The sequence below is a fragment of the Equus quagga genome, chromosome 8 (assembly GCF_021613505.1).
Source record: "Equus quagga isolate Etosha38 chromosome 8, UCLA_HA_Equagga_1.0, whole genome shotgun sequence".
Classification (NCBI taxonomy): Eukaryota; Metazoa; Chordata; class Mammalia; order Perissodactyla; family Equidae; genus Equus; species Equus quagga.
This window is the reverse complement of record NC_060274.1, coordinates 7577812-7590432: the sequence shown is the minus strand read 5'-3', so window position 1 is coordinate 7590432 and position 12621 is coordinate 7577812. Positions and strand designations below refer to the sequence as shown.

Genomic DNA, 12621 nt, shown 5'->3' with positions numbered 1-12621 from the left:
CTTGTTTTACGAATGAAAAACTGAAGCCCCAGTCACAAGGTAGTTAGGCCAGTGCACAGGAAACCAGGACTCCAGGCTCCAAATGCAGTTTTGTTACGGGAACACCAGAGCAGGTCCCCCCTCCATGGCCCTAGACGCCATACATCCATGTCAAATCTACCCAAGGAAGCTGCTTGGGGCTCTAAAGAGAGCCTGAGCAGGCTGGAGAAGACCCACTCTACCAGCGCTTTCCACAGGACGTAACTGTGTACTCAGTGGGAAGAGCGGTGTGGTATGCATTTTAAAACATTATAATAAAACACCAAAGCATTTCTGGGATTTTTTTCTTCCACACAAAAATATGGAAGTGGGGAAACTTTTACTCCCCTCCCTTCTGGAGTCTTGAGACAGGACCAGAGAGAGGGTGCCTCAAAATGTCTGAAAACACCTCATATATAATATGGATGCAAGATAAACTGAAATAGAGGAAAATATGGGAATACTTTGTGCCGTTAGAATTCCCTTTGCTTGGAGCTTGTTTCTGTGAAGACTACTTCTTCCTAACTTCCAACTGTGCTATTTAAATTCTATCCCCAGTAAGCAGACCCCAAACCCTACACTAAGGCAGTGGTCTTCAAACATTCTTGATGGTTTAAATAAAGAAATTAAATATGCACCATTAGCACATGCAAATTTTATACACATAAAAATTTGTGTTTCACATAGTTTATAAAATATATAAAACTTCTATTTTATCCGTATATATGATAAAAGAAACATAAATGAGAAGCTCTAGAATTTGCTTTCTAGACCCTCGTGGCTTGTCTTGTTTACATCCTGGAGAACACCCACAATGTCTTATGAAGTTACAGGACACCCAAGTCAAATTTACAACCTAATTTGAAAGCCGTAACTTAAGTCACGAGTGAAATTTAATGCTTGCAGAAACAAATGGGCACCTCCGCTGGGAATTAATTTATTTATAAACCATATCAACAGCTAAGACAGGTAAGCATCTGCTCATACAATTCAACATCACATTTGTATTCCTAAATTTGCTGTGCCTTTAGGATGCCTCTTTGAAATTTGGAGTGGTTAAGCTCCCTATTTAAAATATAAGGTCATTTTTCGTAGGGAAGGTCGCATATATAGCCTTCTACCATGAGTAAAGCATATATGCTTATATGTGTATATATATATACACACACACACATATTTAAGATTCAGAAACAGATTGTTACTCAAAATAAACAAAGTACGCTATAACATAGTTATAGTACTCTTTTAAAAAACTTTAGAAAAGTCCAGCATCCTCACTTACCACTGTCCTTTTATTGACTCAGTTTCATAAGATGAGACCATTTGTATATTTAATATGCTTCCAGTCACCAGGAGTATCAGCCACACAGCCTGATATTTCTGATGAATTGAGCTGATAACATACTGATGCAATCAGTTCTTAATCCCAATACTTGTTTTTTCTCCACTAAATAAACAAAAAGGTGTTGGCACAAGGGGCTAATTTTGTAACAAGCTTTGTGTGGAAAAGGTCAGCTAAGTAAAAGCCCAGTTCCAAATAAAATCGTGTCACTAGGAACTGGACTGGAGGGTGACACTGATTATAAAGAGAAGACATTCGATCTGGGGGAGCTAGGTAGACATCCTCCTTGATGGTTCAGAATAAAAAATCCAGGAGTGTGTGAGACAACAGAACAGACTGCATGGGGGGAGATTACTTCATTTTCTACTGCCTTTTTAGGCAAACCAAGCAGCGAAAGAAAAGATTTGTATGGCCAAAGAGGTTGCCACTAAGACAGACCCGAGCATTCCTCGGCTTGGTCTAGGGAGAGAAGCAAGGCATTCTGTCTGCATAATCTCTCATTTCCTGTGTTATCAGTGAAACAACGCTGGGGGTGGAGAAGCAGAAGGGAGGCACCAGGGCGAGGAGAGAGAAATAAACACGGTCTCCACCTGAATTGGTGTCAGCAAATTCGGCGTTACTTTGCACTTCATTACCACAGTGGAAGAAAAAAGACAGAAAGCAGAGTGCACTGTTTCCTGGGGCTCCTAGCAAAGTAGCACAAACTGGGGGGCTATAAACAGAAATATGGTCTCACAGTTCTGGGGGCCAGAAGCCCGAGACCAGGTGTTGGCGGGGCTGGTTCCTTCTGAGTCTGCGAGGAACCACCTGCTCCAGGCCTCTCTCCCAGCTCCCTGTCTTCACATCGTCTAGCACTATGCATGTCTGTCTCTGGCTGCAAATTTCCGCTTTGTATAAGGACGCAGGATTAGGGCTATTTCAATGACCTCATCTTTTTTTTTTTTTTGAAGATCGGCACCTGAGCTAACATCTGTTGCCAAGCTTCTGTCTTTCTTCTTCTTCTTCTTCCCAAAGCTCTCCAGCACGTAGTTGTATATTGTAGTTGTAGGTCCTTCTGGCTCTGCCATGTGGGACGCTGCCTCAGCACGACCTGATGAGCGGTGCGATGTCCGAACCAGGATCCGAACCCGCGAAACGCTGGGCCACCAAGGCTGAGCGTAAGAATTTAACCTCTAGGCCATGGGGCCGGCCCATCAATGACCTCATCTTAACTTGATGATCTGCAAAGCTCTGTTTCTAAATAAAGCCGCCTTCCGAGGACTGGGGGTTGGGACTTGAACATCTTCTGGGGAGAGGGGCGCAATTCAACCCACATCCTGGGTATGCAGCCCTGGGGGCCATTCGCTCCTCTCCTTTGGACTGAATTTCCTCAGGATTTGCAAGAAGAGGTGAATCTGTTGTATGCAGGTCCCGGGAAGGCAAGGCTGCAACATGTCATGACTCCTGGTCCCCAGCCTGGGGGAAGCTCTCTCACATACACACACACGCATACACACACACACACAAACACACACACACAATGAATGACTTCACACAGTTTATTGCACAAAGGGCTCACTTTCGCTTCCTTTTCTACACCCTTCTATAAGCCATTTGCTATTTAGTTTTTTTGTGGTTTTTTTTTAAGTTTATAAAATACATGCTCATTGTGTGAAACCGACATTCAGAAAATATAAAGGCAATTAAAAAAATCTCTATTTAGAATTCCTAAAAATAGCACTCTGATCAATTTCACTTCCAGTCTATATTTATAAAATTGACATTATATTGTCCAATAGCTGGTGTCATGCTATTTTTACTTAATATTATACTTAGGGTGTGACAGGGTTCAAGGAAATAGTGACCTAGCTGAGTATCTTTCTATAAAAGATTATGTGCGAATAGATTTTTCAAAGTAACAAATTAACAATTTCGCAAGGCACATTTGGAACAATGCTGCTCAGGGCAAGACAAAAATAAATCTTGAAGAGTAAACTGATGTTCACAATGCTTGGAATTCCCAAGGACAAATACACAGAGTCCAACTAGGGAGAGTGCCAACGGCTGGGAGCCTGTGGGGCGCCACCGTCCTCCCGGGCTGGTACGGGGCTGCTGCACTCTCATCCATTCGTGCTCCAGCCTCCTGACCCAGCACGGTCCTGACATCTGGTAGGTCCATCTCCTTTCGATGCCTGGTCGCCTGGCAAACCAAGTTAGCTCTTTGGTGATGCTGGGAGATGCTTTTTCTCCAGGCCGGACCAGCCTTTCCTCTTCTTGCCAACATAGTGCAGTTCCTCCTCATTCTCTAACACCTGGCTTGTGACGTCACTTCAGTGGGGCATGGCTCCACCCCTTCACAGGGTGGCTTGTCCCTCTCTCTGGGTTCCTTCTGTACCTCCATCCTGGCTTTTATCTCAAGGCTCTACCATGGTTTATGTCACAGCCTTCTCCACTAGCCTGGGTCCCTCTGAGGGCAGCAGCTGTGTCCCCTTCATCTCTGAGCTCTATGCGCTGGCCCAGTGTCCAATCCCAGAATGAACTCAAACGCATGTTTGTTAAAGAATGCTTGCTGAGCAGTGACAGGCATCCTGCAGGGTCACCTGGGGCTGAGACAGAGAATTAACATGCTCAGGGTGGATCCTAGCAGGTGTTTGCTTAACATCAGCCATGGGTGTTAAATCTCCTATCGCATACTTTATTTGTTTCAAAATGTAGTTGAAAAAAGGAATTTGGGCATCTCAGCTCTCCTATTACTGTGTGACCTTAGACAAGTCATGTGACCTCTCTGAGCCTCAGTTAACTGATCCAAAACATAGAGGATTACCTGTTCAGAGCGGTTATGTGCTTATACAAGGTAATGGATATAGAAGGCTTAGCATGATGCCTAATGCATAATCAACACGACAAATTGTGATTACAATGATTAGAAATGAAAATAGCTACTTATTAGGATTATACTTTTTTCCTTTCTCTATAGCCCTGTGGAATGTCACTACATACAATTGCCAGTTGGATATGTGGCCTCAGCTCAGGAGGCTGGTTCCTCAACCACAAAGCCATGATGGGTGCGCCACAGAGAGAAGCTCTGACCCAGACTTTCTGGCCCCAATCTCAGCTCCCCTACTTCCTGTGTGATCCCAGGCAAGCTGCTTAACCTCTCTGTGCTTAACTACTCAAAACAGTGCCTGGAATGGTAAGTGCTAAGTATTAGCTAGCTAAAAAATTCTAGAATAAGGGACATAATTAGGAAACCTGATTCCTCTTAGCTTGCACATGCCATGATTCTCTTATTTTTCTCGTATCTATCATCTCGCAATCACTTAAATTCAGACACTCAAGTTCTTTGACTCTATAAGGAGCTTTAAATAAGATCTAACATAAATCAATTTCTGGATTGCTTCTGCTGCATTCCTTTTGGAATGCTGAGTTGCTAACCTGATAGGTTTTTTTGTTTGTTTTTCGTGCTATCCAAAAGGCCTTAGTAATTGCAGAGAAAATGGAAAAAGTTCCATTTTGCCCAAAGATAGGTCAAATGAGATGGTTCTGGTCTGTTAATAATGACCAATACGGCATGTGGCAGGTAGGACTCATTAAAGATGCCCTTGTGAGGGATTATTACGAGATCTTTAGGGAACCCGACTGTAGGCTCCCTGGGGGCAGGACAGGAGCCACCTTCTCACCATCATTTCCCGGCGCCAACACAGTGCCCAGGCACACAGAAGGTGCTCCATACTTGTCGATTAAATCATGAAAAATGCTACTTAGAGTAAGGTTTTTGTTGCTTGGTTCAATGTGGTCTTCTCATCTCATGGATCCAGTTACGGATCCTCTCGTCATCGTCTGGGGTTGACAAGGAGGTTTACTCCTTAGAATTGGAAAAAAAGAGGCAGAAGATGCTCTTTGCCAGTTCCTGAAAGCGCACGACTGAACATTCCTTGTGGAAGCTGTGGAATCTCCTGGGTCAAGCCAGCAGAGGGTGTGACCCCAGGAGAAGTCGGGCTGCGTTTGCTTGTTAAAGCCATGGGAGCGTGGAGACCAACATGCTTCAGGAGAAGGAACAGGTACCAGCAGGTGACAGAAGCGAGGGGAGAAAAAGCTTATCCCAATAGAGAAGTTCGGGAGCCCACTGCTCTGTCCAGGGGGCACAGCTTTGCCCTTAGGTTAGAATCTTTTTTTTTTTTTTTTTAGGTGAGGACGATTGGCCCTGAGCTAACATCTGTTGCCAAGCTTCCTCTTTTTTCCTTTTTTCTCCTCAAAGGGCCAGCACATAATTGTGTATCCTAGTTGTAAGTCCTTCTATGTGGGACACCTGCCACAGCATGGCTTGATGAGCAGTTCATAGGTCCGTGCCCAGGATCCGAACTGGCAAAACCCGTGCCGCCAAAGCAGAGCGTGCAAACTTAACCACTAAGCCACTGGGCCGGCCCCTGGGTTAGAATCTTAACCCGATGCCCTAGGGCATCCTGAAGAACTTATCATGGGTCTTTGAAATCATTCTCAATCTGACTCTACTCCCCAAAGCCCCCATCCTATCACATAGCTGTAACGAGGGAGAAAGTGCCCGCTTTCGGTTTGTCCACTGATGTCCATCTATAGCCAGTTATAGCCTACCTCCTGCAGGCAGGTGGTCACCCCCTGGGAGCTGCTAACGATGAGTCTGTGGCCTTCAGAGAGAACGCCCAGATTCTGGGCTGTGGCTCCCAACAGAGATTCCTGCTGGGTTCTGCCAAGAACAGCAGTGTGAAGGTCAGGACTAGTGGCTTTGGGGACAATCTAACAGAGACCCTCTCTGACATCCTGGAGGTCATAACTATTGTGACAAGTGAAGAGTCAACCCTGCTCGGGACTAAAAAGAGTGAAAAGTCAGCTTGGGTTGAATGGAGAAATAGCAGCCCTGCCATTAATCAGGAGGGGAAGAGAGACGCCGACCAAGTCAGCTGCCGAGTTAGCAGGATGTATTATTTCTCCCAAGGTTGCGCTGGAAAATGCCACAGCGACGCCCTCATTGATGGATCGCTTTTGTTCGATGACAACCTAGACCTGCCTTGTATTTTCATGTAACGGGGGATGTCCAATTGTGGCGCTCCCCTCACGACAGCACACAGCAATGCTCATAAAGCCCATTTCTCCTAGTCCTGCTCAGAAGCAGAAACCTCAGGAGAGCTGGTCCCCACTTCCTTCAAACCCTCTGCAGAATCCGCCAGCAACGCATGGACTCTGTGGAGATGGGGTAAATGGAGAGGTTTGCTCTTCAGAGTCTGCTCCCAGGGGAGCTGTGCGCCTCTGAAAAATCTCCTGCCAAATGCATCAATGAGCAACGGAAGAAGTCTAGGGGAAATCCAGGAATGGATCCTGCGAGAGTCCTCTTACTGTTCACTCTTCTGGAAATTCCCTTCTCCCTCCCTGGGGGAGGGGTCCCCTTCCATGTCCACCTCCCACTAGGGTGCTCTAGGGCTGTCCCTCTATTCAGGGGACCAGTGTCCATGACGGGTGTCCAGGGACCAACTCCGGGTAGGTAGCGGTTGTGGTCCCCGCTCAGGATAACTGATGCTCTGCCCCTCTTCTCCTCCTCCCCTCCCCCTCCCCATCTCAGGCTCTTGGTCCAGATCCCTCTGCCTCCCAACAGCTGCTCATCTCCCTGGCCCTGGCCTGCACCTGCCGCACCTGTGCTAACCGATCTCAAAGAAAGTAAACGAACACGTGCCTGAGACTCTGGAGCTCAGATCAGGGATTTTTTTTTTTTAAGGTTTTTTTCCTGCTTCAGGATGAGCTGGATGGGAGAAGGTATTTTGATTTCGAGTGAAACAAAAGAAGGAAAGATATGCATAAAAACAGCCAAATTAGCACTTTGGGAGATGGCCTTATATTAAAGTCTAACCAGCCAAATGGCACCAGGGACAAGCCTGCCATCCAAGTTGCAGGGGGAGCAGGGGAGTGGCATGCCCAGAGGACCCGAGGGTCGCCGCTGGACGGAAGGGAAGAGGGAGCATCCTCAGTGAAGCCCGGGGTCCCGCTGGGGCTCCAGGGAAGGTGTCCACCAGTCCACAGCTGGGTGTCCACCCTCCGTCTGTCATCACCAGTAGTGGTAGCCCCTGAAGTGGAACCGGAGCTGGATGGGGTCAGGGGACGCCTCGGGGGCAGGTAGCCAGAGCTTTTTCCCTGGGGGGGGGCTCCTGTTAGAGCTGGGCGCCCTCAGGCAGGCGCTGGAAAGGTGTCCTCACAGTAGGCAGGGATGCACATGGCCACAGGTTGTCCGGTTCGGTACCAGGAATGGGCCCCTCCTCCCAGGGCAGCATCCCCAGCTTTTGTTCCCACAAGGGCACGACAGCTTTACCTTCTGGAGCCCACTCGACTGTCCTCCTGGATCCTCCTGTGGCTGTTCCCCTGCTTCTCTGGGCCTTCTGAAGGGCTTCCATGTTATCGTGACCCACCAGGACAAGCCCTTTCACTAACGCGCTTATTAGGGATGTTAATTACACCTGCAGAGACCCCCCTGCGGCAGCCGGACACCAGCGTTTGACTGAAGGAGGCTGGGAGAAGGTGCAGGTGTGTGCTGGAGCCGCTGCCTCCCCGGGGCCCCCTCCAAGGGGAAGCAGGTGGAGGAGAGCCCTGGCCAGCACTGCTCAGCCTCACCGAGCTGCTGGGCATCACCAAGCCACCACCGATAGTAACCCCTCCACTTCTCGGAGAGTCAGGAAGTCCGCTGGACAGTGTCGGAGAGCTGAATGGTTGGTGTGAATGTTAACACTGGACCTTCAGGCCACACAGTCCTGCCACATCAGTGACATCGGGATGAAGGCGCTGGACTCCCGCCCACAGCAGCCTCCTGCTCCTCCTCCTGTCCTCTCCTAGAGGAGAGGCCATAATACTGACACTTGTCCTACTTGGAGGACACCCCTAGGCATGGCAGGAAATGAGATTATTGTAAAAAAAATGGAGGAGGGGCATGTGTGTTTTGTTTTACAGTTTATTGCACTGTTACTTGAAAATGTGCAAGAAGGACTTCAGCAATAAGGAAAACGAAATTCAAGCTCAGACCTCATCCAGCGGGTCCCAGCAGCCAGCCCTAGAGATGGTGGCAGAAAAGCAAACCTGTCCACACGTGTCTGGGACCAGAATGACCCACCTGGGAAGGCATGTAAAACCAGACAGGAGCCGCAGCATCTCCAACAGTGTAGACTCAGAAGCCCTGTGCCAGCAGCCTCTCGTTTCCTGAGTCATGTACCAAAGATGCTTCTTCTGTTCCACTCGATTCATCTTGTTAGGTCTCCAGACCAACCCAGGGACACTTGGGTCATGACGAGTGAGCACATGAACAGATTCATAACGGGGGGACCAGCGCTCTTCCCCCTGACCAGAGGAGGGCACCAGACATCCCATCCAACCTCCAACCAGGGGAAGACCTGACTCCTCTCAAAACTGCCCCCAAAGGCTGCTGGCTGGGTGAGGAATCCACCTGTTCTCAGGAGAATAGCGTCACTTCCCTCTCTCCATGCTGGGGATTAAATGCCCCCACATGCACATTTTCTCAGGCATCTTGGAGCTTCCACGCCTGCATGCACATCCCTAGCTGAGGCTGTTCTGACAAGTTACCGAGCCCTCTCTTCCCTTCCTAAGAGGATCACAGACCGACTTACGCCAGGCTCACCACCCAAGCCCTGCTTCTGGGGTCCCAACTCCGAGGGACTTATCCATCCGAGAGTCCATTGCAAATGTGTATTATTAGGATGGCAGGAAGATTGACATCTGTGTCAAGGTAGGACACGAGTGGTGTCGCGGGTGGCGATACAGAGCTGGCTTCTCGCTTCCTGCTCAGCCACCACCCACTGCAGATCAAGTGGCCGATACCCTTCAAGTCAGAGGGAGCAGGACCAGGACGGGGCTGGGACTGAAGAGCGAGGTAAACATCCTCCCATGTGCAAAAACAAAAAATCTAAACCCTTCTTAGAAAAATGTTGGAATCCTGGTCAACTCCACCCCATCCCCTTCATTCAAATGTAGTTTGTTTTTTGAAGTTACCTAGCCAAGTAGTTAAGGTCCAGAATGCCAAGAAAGAAGACATCCTTGCTCATCCTCCCTGGACGCCTTCCCTCCCTCCATGGACACAAGTTCCAATTTCCATCCTGAATTTGATGTACCTCATGCAATTCATGAAGCCCTTTTATACACAGCATCTCATTCTGGTTTTTTTGACCAGCCATTGAGCTCGGTCCTGCTAGTCTATGGTGAACTCAGGTGGTTTATGTGGCTCACCCAAGGTGATGGCCTGTAAGCAGGAAGGGAGGACGTTTTATGTGCTGTCTTAGCACCACAAATTCCAACTTCCTCCTCACCACCATGTGGCCTTGCCCATTAGAGGAATTTAGTGGCGCTGTGTGTGAGACGATTGTTGAAAACCATGAACTTCATGGTCCAGAAAAATGAAACAGCAGACTCAAACGCACAGAAACAGTTGGCAGTCACAAGGAATTTAGAAGCAAGGCACCAGAGCTGGGGGGTCGAGGAGTGGGAGAGGGGTGTCTCCATTTTGTTTTGTGTCACCAGTCCTTTCCGGAACCTTAAGGTCAGCTGTAATCTTCCCCATCCCACCCCGCTTCTCAAAACTCTGCCATTAATAGATTCTCCTAATCTTTCTCTGTTTTTTTTCTTAAAGCCATAGTGTCAGAGGCGAAGAAAAACAAGCCAGCCTGTTTGGGCCACATTTCCCTAGAGATTTAAAGGTACATGCCATGCAAAAGACAAGTCATACAATTCTACTCCTCACCCTGCTTCTTGTCACTTTCTTCCTCTTCTCCCCTTGCAGAAGCTTGCTCCATCCTCGCCCTCCTCATCCTGCCTGCTAAGCCAGCCTGTCTTGGCCTTTCTTGCCTACAAATCTAGGCAAAAATAAAATAAAACAACCCTCCAAAAACCAGCCATCTAGATCAAACATCCTTTCAAATTGTTATCGTGATGTTGGTCCTTGCGATTAGAATCAAGTTCTCTGCTCTGTGCGCCACGGTGGTACACACCATCTACACTGCATTTTGTCCCTCTTTGTCATTTGCATCAGTAGGGCCTCTTGCATGTGAGCTTCAACACGCCAGGGCTGATGACTACTTTGGAATTACCTGGTACAACACCAAGCTCTTAAGAAACATTGAAGGAAAAAAGGGATGATGGCACAGCTCTATTGGTAAAAAGTAAACAGAGCGATGGAGGGGGTCTGAGTCTCTAGGAAACAATTGATTCTGCCTTTTTTCTTAAAAAATCAGCAGCAAATGATGAATGCTGCTGATTTTCTAAGCTCTAGAGTGATTCATACGCCAGAAGACACAATTAAACCCCATGAACAGTTTTTATCTTAACTCAGAGGGAAGAAGAGGAGAGTGAAAACAAACAGAAGGAGCTTGACGCTCTCTTATTCCGAGCTGCTGAATAGCCCACAAACTGTAGCGCCTATGGTGATCAATGGCCCGACAAAGCTTCCTGAACGGTTTGGCTTTTACACGTCTTTTGTGGTCTTTGTGAAATGCTCGGGGTATAAGGAAATCTGTCAACTATGGAGAACAAGTGAAAAGAGAGAGAGAAGCCCAGGAATGCAGAATCCGGGAAGGCGTGGGTGAGCTTTCCTATTTTAATAGACTGTTTACAATGAGATGCCCATAAGCCAAGCCCAGGAGGCATCATCCTCCCTTCTACCACATTCTCTTTTTCCAGGAGCCAGGACTGCTCCTCTAGAGAGAGGAGCCTTCCCTTCCCTCTTCAGGTGGGTATAAAATGGCTCTGCTTCTGCTCAGCCCAGAGCCCATGGAAGCTTTCCTCTGGGGCAGTAGGCACAGAGCACTACGGGATGTACCTGGATGGGATGCACCTGGATGGATGTGCTTCCAGGCCATTTGGTAACGTTAGACTTTCTGCCCTTCATCGCATCCTCTGCAGGGAAATGCCAGTGGTCTTGGAGGACTAATTCTTGAGTTTCATTTGGAATTGTTCTAAATAATTTAATTACCTTGTGATGGATAAAAATCCACCTTGCTTTCTGTTGTTATCCATCTTAATTTCCCCCAGAAGCAAGCAGGCTAAAGCGTCCTCAGAAGAACATTGACATGATCCGGCTATAACCTTGGTTGTCTTCGTTACTTACCAAAAGCAAAATACAGTACTCTAAGGAACTCCTGTCCCGAATCCTATCTCTTACGTCTTGACTCCAAATGAGAAACCCTATTCTTAACCACCTGTCTAAAATCTGGATAAGGGTTATGACTTTGCAAAACGACATGATTTCAAACCGCAAAGTGACAGATTTTGGAGTCTCCATAGGTGTGTGCAAATCATATAAATGCAAGTTTCAATGAAGAGTGCAATCAGCATTGCTTTGTTAAATCTAAATTTTGTTTAAATAGACACCTATTGCTAGAGTATAAGAAGATCTTTAAAATTATAAGCTAAATCTCAGACAATTGTCTCCTTCCCTTGATTATGTAAACGCTTGTCTCTTCAAACAGCTACAATTCAGGTTCAGGCCATCTTCTCCCTCAGCCCTGCTCTATACCACAGCAGACGCCTAAATACCAGAGACCAATGTCAGAGAGAAAGGAACGACAAGGACATTTGCATTAAGTACAATTGCATTGAATGGGTGGCTGTGCACAATAGGTCATAGACATTTGGATAAAAGATTTTTCTTTTTGCAATTATAACTTGACTTTATGATCTTATGAACATTTTCAAGACATATTTATGTGAAACACTCTAATCCAAGACACAGATCTAGCACTCAAACCGTATCACAATGGTATCGGACATCTTTGCAAGTTCTAAGTCAGTGAAAGAAATCGTAAACAAGAATGTTTCTATCATTTTTTTCCTCACAAATTAGTACTTTGAGGTTTGAAAAATAACTGATTGGATCAGTAGTAATCCATTTGGATAACTGTAGGCAGCTTGCATTGTTTTGATTCAAATTCCAATGTAATTGCTTCGTTTAAAGAGTTCCATAAAGATATTGATAATTTTGGACTCTTGGCATAATCTAAGGTAGCTGAGATTTTTAGATTGCTTAATTTGAAAGAGCTCATATTTTTCAATATATATAACCGGTAATGATACACTGCATCCTTTACTGTAGAAAATAGGGACACATTTAGGGTCAATCAACAACAAAAGTCACCTCTAGACATCTCAATATTCTGATTCATCTTTTTTCACTTTCATTTTCGAGATACAGGCCATTCAAGTTAGTCATGTTTTAAAATAGTCTAATATAATCAAACACACACACACAGACACACAAATGAGTG

At 46.6% G+C, this 12621-nt stretch overlaps 1 protein-coding gene across 1 annotated transcript in view; it reads right to left on the bottom strand.

Annotated features, from left to right (window-relative positions):
* Window positions 1–12621, bottom strand: part of AGPAT4 (1-acylglycerol-3-phosphate O-acyltransferase 4) — a 123354-nt gene that overhangs the window by 74438 nt on the left and 36295 nt on the right.